Source organism: Impatiens glandulifera, chromosome 1, assembly GCF_907164915.1.
Source record: "Impatiens glandulifera chromosome 1, dImpGla2.1, whole genome shotgun sequence".
Lineage (NCBI taxonomy): Eukaryota > Viridiplantae > Streptophyta > Magnoliopsida > Ericales > Balsaminaceae > Impatiens > Impatiens glandulifera.
The window spans coordinates 48,265,400-48,282,109 of record NC_061862.1 but is presented as its reverse complement, the minus strand read 5'-3'; the positions used below and the strand labels follow the sequence as shown (position 1 = coordinate 48,282,109).

The following is a 16,710-nucleotide window of genomic DNA, read 5'->3' as shown; positions in this document are numbered from 1 at the left end:
AATATTAAAACGTCCCGAGATTATCAAATTTGGTGTTGAATTTAAAATATAAAATCTTTGTAGCCTAGTTAGTTAAAAAGTTGTATTTGTTTTGTTAGGTTGCAAGTTCGAAACATACCTCTAGCATTTTTAATTTTATTTTCAACCGTTTTAAATTTAAAGGCGGGTCAACCCACAATCCGACACAAGTATCCAAATTAACCACAACTCTCGACCCGGCAATCCGGATACTTTAAAAATTAAGCATCATTATATATATAGATTAGTTAGTTAAAAAGTTGAACTTATATTAATAATAAAACGTCCCGCGTTGATCAAATTTAGTGTTGAATTTAAAATATGAAGTCTTTGTAGCCTAGTTGGTTAAAGAGTTGTACTTGTTTTGTTAGGTTGCAAATTCGAAACATACCTCTAACATTTTTAATTTTATTTTTAACCGTTTTAAATTTAAAGGCGGGTCAACCCACAATCCGACCCAAGTATCCAAATTAACCACAGCTCTCGACCCGGCAATCCGGACACTTTAAAAATTAAGCATCATTATATATATATATATATATATATATATAGATTAGTAAGTTAAAAAGTTGAACTTAAATTAATATTAAAACATCCCGCGTTTATCAAATTTGGTGTTGAATTTAAAATATAAAGTTTTTTTAGCCTAGTTGGTTAAAGAGTTATACTTGTTTTGTTAGGTTGCAAGTTCGAAACATACCTCTAGCATTTTTAATTTTATTTTTAACCGTTTTAAATTTAAAGGCGGGTCAACCCACAATCCGACCCAACTATCCAAATTAACCACAGCTCTCGACCCGACAATCCGGACACTTTAAAAATTAAGCATCATTATATATATATATATAGATTAGTTAGTTAAAAAGTTAAACTTATATTAATATTAAAACGTCCCGCGTTTATCAAATTTGGTGTTGAATTTAAAATATAAAGTCTTTGTAGCCTAGTTGGTTAAAGAGTTGTACTTGTTTTGTTAGGTTACAAGTTTGAAACATACCTCTAGCATTTTTAATTTTATTTTTAACCGTTTTAAATTTAAAGGCGGGTCAACCCACAATCCGACCCAAGTATCCAAATTAACCACAGCTCTCGACCCGGCAATCCGGACACTTTAAAAATTAAGCATCATTATATATATATATATATATATATATATATATATATATATATAGATTAGTTAGTCAAAAAGTTGAACTTAAATTAATATTAAAACATCCTGCGTTTATCAAATTTGGTGTTGAATTTAAAATATAAAGTTTTTGTAACCTAGTTGGTTAAAGAGTTATACTTGTTTTGTTAGGTTGCAAGTTCGAAACATATCTCTAGTATTTTTAATTTTATTCTTAACCGTTTTAAATTTAAAGGCGGGTCAACCCACAATCCGACCCAAGTATCCAAATTAACCACAGCTCTCGACCCGGCAATCCGGACACTTTAAAAAGTAAGCATCATTATATATATATATATATATTAGTTAGTTAAAAAGTTGAACTTAAATTAATATTAAAACTCCCGCGTTTATCAAATTTGGTGTTGAATTTAAAATATAAAGTCTTTGTAGCCTAGTTGGTTAAAGAGTTGTACTTGTTTTGTTAGGTTGCAAGTTCGAAACATATCTCTACCATTTTTAATTTTATTTTTAACCGTTTTAAATTTAAAGGCGGGTCAACCCACAATCCGACCCAAGTATCCAAATTAACCACAGCTCTTGACCCAACAATACGGACATTTTAAAAATTAAACATCATTATATATATATATATATATAAATTAGTTAGTTAAAAAGTTGAACTTATATTAATATTAAAACGTCTCGTATTTATGATTTTTAGTGTTGAATTTAAAATATAAAGTCTTTGTAGCCTAGTTGCTTATAGAGTTCTACTTGTTTTTGTTAGGTTGCAAGTTCGAAACATATCTCTAGCATTTTTAATTTTATTTTTAACCGTTTTAAATTTTTAAAGGCGGGTCAACCCACAATCCGACCCAAGTATCCAAATTAACCACAGCTCTCGACCCGACAATCCGGACACTTTAAAAATTAAGCATCATTATATATATATATTTATAGATTAGTTAGTTAAAAAGTTAAACTTATATTAATATTAAAACATCCCGCGTTTATCAAATTTGGTGTTGAATTTAAAATATAAAGTCTTTGTAGCCTAGTTGGTTAAAGAGTTGTACTTGTTTTGTTAGGTTGCAAGTTCGAAACATACCTCTAGCATTTTTAATTTTATTTTTAACCATTTTAAATTTAAAGGCGGGTCAACCCACAATCCGACCCAAGCATTCAAATTAACCACAACTCTCGACCCGGCAATCCGGACACTTTAAAAATTAAGCATCATTATATATATATATATATAGATTAGTTAGTTAAAAAGTTGAACTTATATTAATATTAAAACGTCCTGCGTTTATTAAATTTGGTGTTGAATTTAAAATATAAAGTCTTTGTAGCCTAGTTGGTTAAAAAGTTGTATTTGTTTTGTTAGGTTGCAAGTTCGAAACATACTTCTAGCATTTTTAATTTTATTTTTAACCGTTTTAAATTTAAAGGCGGGTCAACTCACAATCCGACCCAAGCATTCAAATTAACCACAGCTCTCGACCCGACAATCCAGACACTTTAAAAATTAAGCATCATTATATATATATATAGATTGCATAATTAAATTCATTTTTTTAACGGTCATAAAGAAACTTATGATTAAAAATAATAATGATTTTATCTTGTAAACATACATTTTTCAAATTGCACTATCTTTCCTCTTTTAATAGCGTTTGGGAATACGCGCTATTAAAAGTGACAGTTCAAATTTATGACAGTTTGGAACACGTATGGCATATTCCTTTTAAGATGAAATGCATGCCGAAAATTTGGGATTACAATATTTTATGCAAACCATAATATACTCTTTCGCTTCGCCTTCTCTCTAAAACATTTCTCTTCATCTTCTGCCTTTGTCAATCCTCCAATATGGCTAAGGATAACTCGTTCTCTAACAATGTCATGCAGGTTGATTTCAAATTAATATTTGAATCTAGAACAAAGGAGATGAAGTCGCTGTTCGGATCTATTGAAGATTCCGGTCTCAGGCACTTCCTAGGAGGAGAGTTCATTAGCTATAATGAAGCGGTATGGTTATTCTTCGATTCAGCGAAGATAGACGAAGAAGATATCTAGGCTGAAGTTAATGGTGTGGAGTTCACCATTACTGAAGAAATGTTCGCTAAAATCATGAAGCTTCCAACTAATGGACGAGATTTCTCTGAACCTATGTCTCCCAACGTGAGCTCATATGCAAATCTTCCTTTCGGGCAGTGATGTTCCTGTCAGCTGTAGAGGAAAGAAAAATGATCTCAAATGTGAATAGCGTCGTCTCTATGACATCGTAGCCAAATCTCTTCAAGGAAAAGGCGGAAACTTCGACACAATCACCCAATCAAAGTTCGAAATGATGAGTGCCATCATTAAGGATGACAATATCAACTAGGGATGTGTTCTATTCAAGACTCTCTGCGAAATGGTATCCTCCAATACGAAAAGAAGCTTCGGCTATTCAATATAGATCGGATGGATTATGAAATACTTATATGTTCCTACTAGTCTAGGTACCACTTTAAACTCTAAGAAAATCCTAACTGTTGCTACAATTGGTCATTACATATCCAGAACGAATAAAGCCAATAGGTCTAACTCTGAGGCTTCCGAAAAACAAACTAGCGGAAGTGGATCTGTCGTTGCAAAATCGAAAGAAAGAAAGTCAGTAAGCTGTCTGAAACGAGTACATGCAGCTACTCGCGCTACATCAAGTAAGAGACTCAGATTTGGGATTGAGTCCACTGCAAGCACCAACAGCGTTGCCAGAACCGAAGCTGAAGAGACCGACAAAATTACTTCATCTCGAAAGAAAGTCCGATTTGAGGTAAATATTTCCACTCCCCTCTATTTAATGCTTCATCGGTCTTGCTAGAAAGTACAACTCATCAAACTATTGCGATTGAGCCTACGGATTTAGAGGCTCAATCGACAGTTAAAATTGTTATATATCAGTCATAAGCTCCCCAAACCAACCAGCTGGCGGTATTGCAAACTGATCGGCAAGAGACATAACAAACCGACCGGTCAGAATCTGTTCAAACTGATTGACTTGATGCACCACAAACCGAACAGCCAGAAGTATTGTTAATCGATCGATCCGAAGCTGACAAAACCGGTCGGTCATATCTCCTACAAACCGACCAGTCCGAACCTGATGCTACCGACCGGTCAGATAATATTGTTCAAACCTATCGGTTAAATGTTGATAAAACATATTGGCTTGATCAAGCCATTCAAAAAGAGATCCCAACTCTGGTAATGGCTTCCTCAAATGATGCTGATCAAACGCCCACCACAACCACTAATAAGGATTTCATTCCCACTCTAACATTCTCTCGAGGAATCTTATTCAACATGTCTCCTCTAAATGAACATGCATTAAGAAGGGTACTGGTTGAATCTTTCTCCTCATTTGCTGCAATGAGAACAACAAGGCAACTTGAGATTATAGAACCGACTCCAGAATCTGAACAAGCGGAAGTCGCCAAGCCAAACACAGGAGAGCCAAACACAAGCGAGCCAAACACAGCGAGCCAAACATAGGCAATCCAAATAAAGGCAAGCCAGACAAAGGCATCACTCCACCTCCCCCGACTCGCCCCTTGATGTCACCTAGAGGCACATACATCCATTCGGCTGATTCTTGAACATGTTGAAGCTGAAGCTATGGTTAATATTGATGACTTAAACTCATGATCAAACCTTAGATTGAAAACAAATTTTAGTGAGGTGTTTCTGGATATAACAGAAACTGAGAAATGGTCAAGACTCTTGAAATTGGAGGGGTTAGTCTTTCCCATTACTAAAACAAGATCAATCGCCGCATCTCACAAAAGAAGTGAATTTGTGGAATCCTATGCAAGGGGCCGTACAATATTCCCTACCATCAAAGCATGCTAGTCAAACTTTAATTCTACCTCCGACACAGCGAAAACAGATGCGGAGGTGATCAATCACCTAACTAGGCTACTGAAGAAGTATATCTCTACTACTCTTCGGTATGTGGATGGGGGTGAAGCCTTAGAGGACTCCGACTTTCCTCCTCAGAAAACCAACTTAAACCATGACGATGAGAACGAGCCCATAGATTTCATTGAAGAGATGCCTCCTCCTCGAGGCAAAATTCAATCTATCAGAACCGAACAAATGCCTATTGAAGAGGCTCGGACATCAAAGAAAATTCGGACTCCCTCCGAAGAACGTGAGCTATTTGATGGCTATGAGGTAAGAGGACCCTGTCTCAAAGAAAAGTATGGCAGTATATCAAGACAGGATTGAGAGCGTTTTCATGAGCGAATAGAACCTACTTCTGCCGACGTAACAGAATGAGGCCTTCTTGGTTCTCCATCTAAATGAAATGAGAATGAGGATGGGCGAGATGAAGCCCACTCATTTCCATCATCCGAAGCTGACAAGGGTCTTGCGTCTCCACATCAATTCGAAAATCCATAACCAATTGGTATTGAAGTCCCTCCGGTTATTGAAGAGGAAATTGAAGCTCCACATTCAAAGCAGCCGACTCCTGCTCAATCTACATCTGATAAGTCTTCTAAATCTAAAGTAGTATCAAATCGTAGTAATCAGAACAGGGAAGAGAACCTTAAAGAACCGGTCGGTCCGGAAATGTTCCTTTAAATAAGTGGTCGTAGTGCTGTACCAATAAAATCTGTCCCTCACAGTTCAATTTTCTCAACGCGATCTGATTTCGAAGAAACACCAAGGCAGGATATCCGACAAATTGTCATGGAGGCGCTGGCTCCGTGGCAAGAATTAATTCAGAATCGTCTGGATCGAATGGAGGCAATGCACGCATCCTCTTCAGGTGCGCACAACTAAGAATTGTCAAAAATGAGGCAGAAGATGCGTCAAGAGTTGGATAAGATGCAACCCATACTTAACAAAATGCTCACCATTCAGACTAAAACTAAGTCCGCCGTTGAAATTCTCACATCGCAAATAATGGAGATGGCCAAATCTCAAAATACTTTTGACGATGAGAAATTGAGAGAACATGAAGAAGTATCTCAACGAATTCAAGATGAGGAAAGCAGCTAAACAGACTGAAGTTGCTAAAAAGACTAAGGGTTCTAAACGAAAGAAGGCTAAACAAACTGGGGCTGTGGAGGATGGAATGACGTTATCCCAATATACTACTCAAGTTGTGAATTCTCGGTCTCAACTTGAAGCATCTCAACCGGAAGTTTCACGTAGCGCCCGGTCCAATCGTGTATATATATATATATATATATATATATTAACATTATTTTTATCCACTTATTTTTATCAATCATATCACTTAATATATTAATCAAAAATTTTAAAATATTATCTATTTTAATTTTTTATTTTATTTTTTCACATATTAACACATTTTTAATTTTCTTATAAAAAGAGTTTACATTTTCAAAATCATTCTTAACTTAAAAAAAATTAATATTTATTCATAAAAAAATTGTTTGAACTAATAAAAATCAGATTAAAAAAAGTTGCTTTTAATAAATATTTAGTTGAAGCTATAATAGTTTTTCATGATGAAAAAAAAAAACATCTTTAACAAAATTAAGAAGAAAAAAAAGTTCATACAACTTTTTCAAAAAAGTCATATATAATAATCATGATGACATAAACATGATTTAAATAGACCCGATTAAAATCACTATGAACAGAGAGATTATTCCATTATCTAATTAGAGCTGATGTTGGCTTTTTTTTTTAACTTAAAAATCCATTTATAACAGTTTTTTTTAAATTATATAAATAATTCATTAAAATACTAAAATATTCCAAATTTATTTTTATAAATTTAAATGTCAAAAAATGTTCAAAACACTACTTTTTCATTGAACATCAAACCAATATCAAATAAGCACTAATATTTACCTTCTTTTTAATCTATTAAAAAAAATTATTTTTATAATTAACATACAATTATTTTTAAATTCTTCATAATAATAATTTTTTTTTTTTTTTAAATTTTATATAAAATATGTGATTGAACTAGTAAATTAATTAATTTTTAAATCACAGCTAAAATTATTGAAAAAAAGGGACATACAACTTTAAAAATAGAAGTAAGTCATATATAATAATGATGATATGAGATGTCGACTTATAAATAATCATTTAATAGACATGACTAAAATCGGTATGAATAGAGGGATTAGTCCATAATCCAATAATTAGCTTGTTTGGTTAAAAAAACTCATAAAAATCCTAAAATCGGTATGAATAGAGACTGTTTGATGTTTTTTATATATGTTTTTATTAAAAATTCACTTTTTATCATCTTATTTTTTAAAAAACATCTAATCATTCAATTTATAAATCAAAATACATTTAATTAATTATTATAAAATTTAAATACAAAAAATATTATTTATAATTCAACTAATTAAAAACATACAAAATTATCTTTTTTTTTTTCTTTTCCATAAATCTAATAAAACTTCAAATAACACAACATATCAGACAAGCTCTTTAGACGGGAAATTTGACGAAATAACTCTAATAATAGGCTTATTTCCAAATTTAGCATAGGCATGATAAATTTTGTAAAATTAACCTTTTTTCATTGGTAAAAGACAATTCTACCCTTAATTAAAAATTTGGGTTATTTATGTTTTTTTCCTCTCTCTCTTCATTCCTTTTCAGTTTCTCCTCAACAGATCCTTTGGTTTCCTTTCTCTCATTTTAGTTTCTCCCATTTCAGTTTCTCTTCCGACAATCCAAGCAAAACAACGAAACGAAGGAAGGCGATCGATCAACTCCCCGAGGCAACGCCGTAACGCCTTCATCATTTCAGGTGAGTTATGCCCGTTTTTCCATCGTTTTTCTTGCAATAATGCTGAAACGAAAGATTGGTTTTGAGTTTAGAGTTTGGTTTAAGATTTTAAATGGTGGCTGAATGGTTTAGGGTTTAATATGCATTTGTCGTAGGCGTCGCAGACGAAAATGCATATGTCGCAGACGAATATGCATCTGTTGCCTGCGAATATGCATCTGTCGACTGCGAAAATTGCGCATCTGTCGCCTGCGAAAATTGCGCATCTGTCGCCTACGAAAATTGCATTTGCATGTGTTGAGTTCTTGTTGTTGAGCAAAAAATGAAGTAAAATGTTATTGTCCTTTGTGTTTTGTAAGATAAAGTATCATTTTTTTCTTTGTTTTTTTCAAGGAAAGTGAACCCTGCTTCTCTGAAGAAGTACAGTGATACGGGGGAGAAATGTCTAGAGAAGCATGGGATTGACAAGCCGTCAATTGGAGATGTTTTGTGGAATTTGGAGTACGCTCTCTAGCTTGAGGAATCTTCATCGGCTCTGACAGAACCGGGAGACAACAACACGAACCATATTCAAGGAATTGCATTGAATCCTCCACCTATGAAGGCGTTTGATAACAACAGAGCAAGTAGGGTGGAGGGTGCGAGTTATGGGGAGGAAGATGTGGCGACAAGTGCTGTTTTCTCGCAGCTAGTAAATCCTCGTGAAAGATAAAGGTTTTTGTTCGTGAGAATTGGGTGCATTTATACTTAAAATTTGTTATTTATTTCTTATCATTTGGTGATAATAATATCTTAGTGGATCACTGAAAATCATATATATATATGTGTATATTGGATCTATGTCTCTTATACGTACATTGCTTAGAGAAATCTTATCAGTTGAACTAGCTCCATAAAGGTTCACAATTCATATAATACTCCATAATTTCAGTCATTCTACAATTGTTGCATTATGTGTTGACTCACTTCTCCTTTGAAATCGGATAAATCTGGATTTTAATCTATGATGGAAACTAGCTTGACGATAGCTGAGTCTTAGTGATAGTAAACTACTTAGTAAAACATGACAGACACCTTTTGTTTTTGTTCCTACACTGGGATATTGTACAAACTCGTCAAAGATGTTTAAAAGAAAAATATGATTGAAACAATATGGCATGTGTAGAACACAGTAGAAGAATTTGGATGCATCTTTTTTCTTTTGGATTTATGATTGATCTTTCTTTTGTCTTCATACTCGCTACAAAAGGCATAGAGGAATATAATCATCATTTAACATAAATTAAACTTAATATGTCTCTATTTTTTGGTAACTTACTCAAATGATATAATATATGTTTTATTTATTTGATAATTTATTTTAACAAAAATCTCAAGATCTTAATAAAATTCAAGGCAAACACAAGTTACATCCCACAACATAATTAAAAAAAATAGAACAAAGTTGACATAATTCATCATCTTCCCACGACAGAAACGAGATGAAGCTACTTGACTTTCTACTTCTCCTTGATTGACGATGAAGATGATACAACACCAATTCTGTAGGGGTCGACACTGTAAGCGTACTGCTGAATAATGGCGAAAAAATCATCTCCAGACACACCAACACATTCTGATACGCCTCTTCAATTTGCTCCACATCAATCCAAATATGATGGGATTTTATTACCCCATGGCAGCTGGAATCTCAAGCACAATCCCCTGTTTTGTTTGTACACAATAGATTGAATGATTCACAAATATAATGATTTGGATCCATATTCAAACAGAATGTTAGAATATTACCTGCCAGAAACAGAAGAAGACAATTCCCTTGGTGCACAAGAATTTCGCTAGAGGGCTGTGTGGTTTCAATTCTTTATCAAACACATGGTAAAAGATCACAAGAGAATACAAGGCAAGTGAGACTGAAATGTTTAAGATAATAGTGAATGTCCAGTTGATCCAACTCGGATATATTCCCATTCTTGGAAGAACTATCATCAAGATTAAACATACAAACTGCCATGTCCACTACTTTAGAAGCTTTAGCGATTGGTGATTCAACCGAACTGTATGGGGCTACAATAAGTATAAAAAGAACCACATCTTTGAAATAGAGGAAATAAAATCTTCAAAAACTACACCCAAAAAAACAAGTTTTACCCACCTGAAAGAGAGTTATTGGAAACGAGTGGTGAATTTCTCTTCATTTTACCCCATCTAGAACTATGTTTTTTCTCAAGGATATGTTCCAAATAGCTATACATCAATACCATAAACTTAGCAATCACCTGCATTTACAACAACAACAGAATAATCTCCCATTGAAATTACAAAACCCTTAAAAATGTTTGGTACTATACTTACCAAAGTTTCATAGCATTCCTTGATTTATTCAAGAAAAGTAAAATAAGAACTGCTCCATGTATAATGTAACAAACCAGTGTAGGATACAACAACATATAAAGGAGCCATGAGAATGATAACCAATATAGCATTCTGTTCCTTTGGTTCCCTCCAGCATAATATATGTGTCAAGACTAATTTAGTAGAAACCAACAGTGTAATCACCAAGCAACAAGTTGTTGCAATATAAGTCATTTGTGCTGGATGCATCTTTCCTTAATAATTGAGAACCTACATTACAGATTTGAAACTTCAACCCTTAATAATTAGATTTGTTGTATTATTCAAGGGTAGATTTCAGAAATTTTCATGAGATTCTAAATCTAAAAGTTAGAAAGAAAAGTGTATGATCAAAGTAACTAGGATTCCGAGTAGAATCGCGCAAACAACGAAGGTTGTGAACTCCGACAGGCGAAAAATGTATTTTCGCAGGCGACAAATGCATTTTTTACAGGCGACAGATGCATTTTTCGCATGCAACAAATGCATTTTTCGCCTGCGACAGATGCATATTAAACCTTAAACCATTCATCCACCCCCAAAACGCTAAAACCCTAAACTATTATTCCATTTCAGCATTCATGCAAGGAAAACGATTGAAAATGAGCATAACTCACCTGAAATGATGAAGGCATTCCGGGGCGTTACTTCGGGGAGTTGATCTATCGACTTCATTCGTTTCGTTGCTTCGCTTATATCGTCGGGGGAGAAACTGAAATGGGAGAAACTGAAATGTGAGAAAGGAAAACCAAAGGTCGGTCGAGGAGAAACTGAAAGGAAATGAGGAGAGAGAGGAAAAGAAATAGAAATAACCCAAATTTTTAATTAAGGGTAGAATTGTCTTTTACCCATGACAAAAGGTTAATTTTGCAAAATTTATCATGCCTATGCTAAACTTGGAAATAAGCCTATTATCAGGGTTATTTCGTCAAATTTCCCCTTTACACGGTACTTATTAAAATTAAAATTTTAAATTTAAAACTAATGAATTCTAAGTATGCGAAGACAAAAAAAAATTGAATTAATCAAATAAAAATAAAAAATCTAAAATTTATGTATTAAATATTTAAGTTAATTTAATAATATTTAATTAATATTGAAAAAATTTATCCAACAATATTATACCCTTTTATATTATTTAAATAACTTAATAAATTTAATATATTAAATTATATTATTTAATATATTAAATATTAAATATTAAATAAAAACAATTAAAATAAATACTAATATATATTTTTAAAATTTTATATTAGATAATTAATTAAAAAAAATTAATGTAACATTAATAAATTTTAAATTAATAATCTAATATAAAAATTAAAAAATATATATTATTATATATATAACTGTTGTATTACTTGTTCTTCTTTTCTACGTAGGATAAAATAAAGCATAAAATTAAAATTTTAATTTCAATTCAAATTTTAATTCCTCTAATTATAATTCCAATCTAAATTTTAATTTTAATTTTATTTTCGACTTCGATTTCAACAATTCCAATTCCAATTCCAATTCCAATTCCATAATTGTTAACCAATTTTGGCATGCTAATATGAATGACAAGTCCATTATATTTATTTATTGTTTTGAGAAATGAAAATAAAGTCAATCCAACATTTTTCTTTTCTTTTCTATTAAATACAAAGTTAAGAAAACAAAATTCAACATAAGAAAGTCATGATGAATGATGATGATACGAGGTGTCGACTTATAATCCATTATTTAATCTGCATTAAGGATAAGAATATATATACACACATATTATTTATATTATTTATGTATAAATATTTTTGATAAAATTAATATTATTTAAATCTAATTAATTTAAAATTAGTTTTAGTTGGTAAAAATTAAGTTTAATCTAAAGTTGATGTTAACATATATTTTTTTCTCTTGGCACCCACTTAACTCCTCAATTGACCGTCATCTTGTGACTAACATTTTTTCATATGCCTTTTTTATCCACACACCAATCTTAGTCGACATCAATTGATGACACACCTATTATCTCTCGTCACAATCAACCACTAACCCCAATTGACCCTCATCTTATGATCACACTTTTTCATATGTCTCTTTATCATCTCGTCAAACCACCCACTAACCATAATCTTGTGACTCAAAATTTTTCATATGTCTCTTTATCCTTCGACAAATCACTCACCAATCTTAGCAAACCTCTCTTTTACTCTCACTTCAACAAATCAACGATCAATATCAATTGATCATACACCTCTTATCCATCGTCAAAACCCAACCACTAACCCTCAACTAACTTTCATCTTGTGACTCACACTTTCTCATTTCTCTTTATCCCTCATTTGCCTCTTTATCCACTCGGCAAACCACCCACTGACCCTAATCTTGTGACTCACTTTTTCATATATATCTTTATCCCTCAACAAACCACTCACCAATCTTAGTCGACATCTCTTTTAATCACATTTCAACAAATCAAAATCCAATCTCAATTGATCACATACCTCTTATCCAATGTCAAACCAACCACTAACCCTCAATTGACCCTTATTTTGTGACTAACTCTTTTTATATGCCTCTTTATTATCTCGGTCGACAAACCATCCACCACCCGATCTCCATCTCGTGACCTCATACTTTAATGCTCGCCAAACCAACCACTAATTCCAACCTCACACTCGACAAACCACCCACCACCCACCCACGACCCAACCTCCAACTCATGATCTCACACTTTTAAATGCTCGCAAAACCAACCTCTAATTCTGACATCACACTTTGAGATGTCTTGCATCATTTGTTTAAAAGTTGTGCCACTATATATGTATATATATAAATTATTGAAAAAAAAACATATTTTATATAATTAATGAGAATATATATAATTAATGAGAGATAAAATAATTATGAATTATATATATATATGGTAATAAAAAAATGTTAATTAAGAGAGAGAATACTTAGGAGAGAATATATATATATATATATATATATATTTATATATTAGGAGTGAGAAAATAATTATTAAGAAAAAGAATTTTATTAACGGATGATTTTGGTTAATTTAAATTTTAAGATATATATGCAAGTCAAAAATTATTATAAGATGATAGAAAACTAAAATTAGTACCAAAAAAAAAAAATTAATCTTCTTTCTTAACAATTCAGATCCTTGCTACCGACTATGGTGTTTCGCATTATTATTTTTAGGCATTAATATTTTTAATATATTTATATACGAAATGATTGGGACAAAAATTTAGAATGGGAATGAGATAAAATATTTTGTAATTAAATATAAAGTTAAAAAAACAAAATTCAACCTAAGAAAGTCATGAAGATGATATGACGTGTCGACTTTAAATATGCAGACAAAAAATAATATGAGATGATAGGCAACTAAAAATATTACAAAAAATTATAGAATTAATTTTCCTTCCTTACCCAATTATTATAGGGATACTAATTATTTTTTTTAAAGAAATGATTTGAATAAAGAAGTTATAAAAAAAATAAGATCACGAATATTATGTTACCCGCCACATGTGCAGTAGAGAGAAAATTAAAAATTAAAAAATTTTAATTGTTTTTTATTTTCTCTCCGCCTTCCTCATCGTATTCTTTATTTTATTTTTCTCCCCTACCGCTCGCCCGCCTCTTCACTTTCTTCTTCGGCTATTTCTTCCTTTGGCGATTTCGTCGTTTCTATCTTCAGCAACTTTAGCGACTTCTTCCTCTTTCTGTGACTTCGGCTATTTTAACGATTTCTTCCTTCTTCCGCGTCTCTTATTTAGATTTCAAGTTTAAAAATGGTAAGTCGGCCCCATTCACTTGCTTATCATAGAGGCTGTAAGTACATAGTGCCCCACAACTATTCATAATATAGTGGGGTTGAAACACAAGAGTGGACCATGTCTATTCGATTTACCCTAACATGACACTAACCCTATGTCTCTTCGTTTCTTTTCAGGAGATTACTGCAATTGCATCCAAGTTTGTCGAAAACACTAAAAGTATGTAACCCTATATATATTTTGATTCCCGAACATGATATGCCTTTAGTTAGGTTTATTTTGAACATGACCATGTTCGGGAACTTGATTCGACATCATTTGGAAACATTTTTTATTTCTGTTTCTTTTCTGGATCTATATCCTAATCCATTTTCAAAACATTTCTACACTTAGTCACAAATTCAAAAGTTATGTTTTTATTTTGGTAATTACATGATAGAGGTGCTTTATTTTAAACTGAATATTAGTTATGTTTTTGTTTTGGTAATTATTGGTCAAAGTTAATTTGTTTCATTTTTAGATATATTTCCCTAATCCTATTTCCTTTTATATTTTTTTTATTCAAATCTTTTTTGGAATTTGTAGTTATATAGGTCTAGAAATGACACTAACATGAATTTACAGTTATATTGGTCTAGAAATGACACCAAGAACATAAATCTGCAGTTATATAGGTCTACAAATGGCGACAACATGAATTTGCAGTTATATATTTGTTAGATTTTGGCCATTTTCGGGAGTTTTTTTTATCTCGAACATGACCATATTCGGGATATTTTTGACCAAGTGTTCAAATAAAACTTGAATTTTCAACATTTATATATATTAAGTGTGGTTCTTTTATCTGTTTTTTGTAGAGTATATAAAAAGAATCGTCAGCCCTCAACAACAGATTTGTCACAATTGGCCACAATAGTTATGTTGGGTCAAATTATTTTGACTAAGTGTTGAAATAATTTAACCACTGAGATTTTGATGATGAAATAACTTATGAGTTTTGATATAGGTGTATTGAAACAATATGTCATAAGACTTGGATCTAATGAGGGTCATTAGACTGGTTTTGGCTTTCATTGCATAAAATTAGACTTATAGTCTAACTCATCGGAGTTAGACGTGTAGTCTAATAAACGTGTAATTAGACGGATGGTCTAATAGATACACAGAATTAGACGTAAGTCTAATATGTTTGTAATTAGACGGGTAGTCTAATAAATGTAAAGAATTAGACAAAAGTCTAATGAATGCACAGAATTAGACGTTAGTCTAATGCATAGAATTAGACATACAATCTAACTCATCGGAGTTAGACGTGTAGTCTAATGAATGCACAGAATTAGACGTAAGTCTAATACATTTGTAATTAGACGGGTAGTCTAATTGATATTTGGAATTAGACGTATAGTCTAACTCATCGGAGTTAGATATGTAGTCTAATACATTTGTAATTAGATGGGTAGTCTAATTTATGCGGAATTAGACGTGCAATCTAACTCAGTGGAGTTAGACGTGCAGTCTAATAAAATGTGAAAGTTAGACGTGCGCTATCTCCTTCAGACAAGTCTGAGGTAGAACCGGAATTAGACATGCAGTCTAACTCAGTGGAGTTAGACGTGCAGTCTAATGGTTATTGGATAATTAGACGTGTAGTCTAATTAAGTGAAAGTTAGACGTGCGTCTAACTACTACAGACAAGTCTGAGGTAGAATCGGAATTAGACGTGCAGTCTAACTCATTGGAGTTAGACGTGCAGTCTAATGGTTATTGGATAATTAGACGTGTAGTCTAATTAAGTGAAAGTTAGACGTGCGTCTAACTCCTTCAAACAAGTCTAAGGTAGAACCAGAATTAGACGTGCAGTCTAACTTAGTGGAGTTAGACGTGCAGTCTAATGGTTATTGGATAATTAGACGTGTAGTCTAATTAAGTGAAAGTTAGACGTGCGTCTAACTCCTTCAGACAAGTCTGAGGTAGAACTAGAATTAGACGTGCAGTCTAACTCAGTGGAGTTAGACGTGCAATCTAATGGTTATTGTAATTAGACGCGAGTCTAATTTTATTAGACCGAGCGGTCTAATAGACGTTTTTCTATTAGAAGGAGATAACTTATTTCATTAGACCGATTTTCACAATCCATCTAACTGAAATACGTCTAATGCTCAGTTTAAGTAGTACGCTTGAATCTAGCATTTCACCTACCCACGTGCTATAGCTGTACCTTACTTCTGCTCCACTTTCTAGTGAAGATTAGTACAACAGCTATATGCATCCAATCAAGGAATGCCACGTAAGAGATTTTTCCTCACATTACTTGTTTTACAGGTACATCCTTGATGGAATATTTGGTGCACTACTAGTGATTTACGGCTACGATCCTTGTGCTCAGAATCTGCTGTGTACAATGGAGGCTTTCCAATGGAAGAGTGCCACGTATCATTCTTGAAGATTCGACCGTTAGTTCCTACTTAGTATTTTAATAAATCTCAAGGACAACGGACAACCTGCCTTACAAACAAGCGAATACAACGAACAAGCAATCTGATTTTGCATAAAGAGAAACTACTCAATCATCTTTCTTACTGAACTCATACTGTGAAGCTTCTTTATGATTGTACTGTGTGTGAATCGAGAGAGAG

At 32.6% G+C, this 16,710-nt stretch overlaps 1 pseudogene; it reads right to left on the bottom strand.

Annotated features, from left to right (window-relative positions):
• Positions 1 to 9,327: 9,327 nt before the first annotated feature.
• LOC124922307 lies at positions 9,328 to 10,523 on the bottom strand (annotated as a pseudogene).
• Positions 10,524 to 16,710: the final 6,187 nt, after the last annotated feature.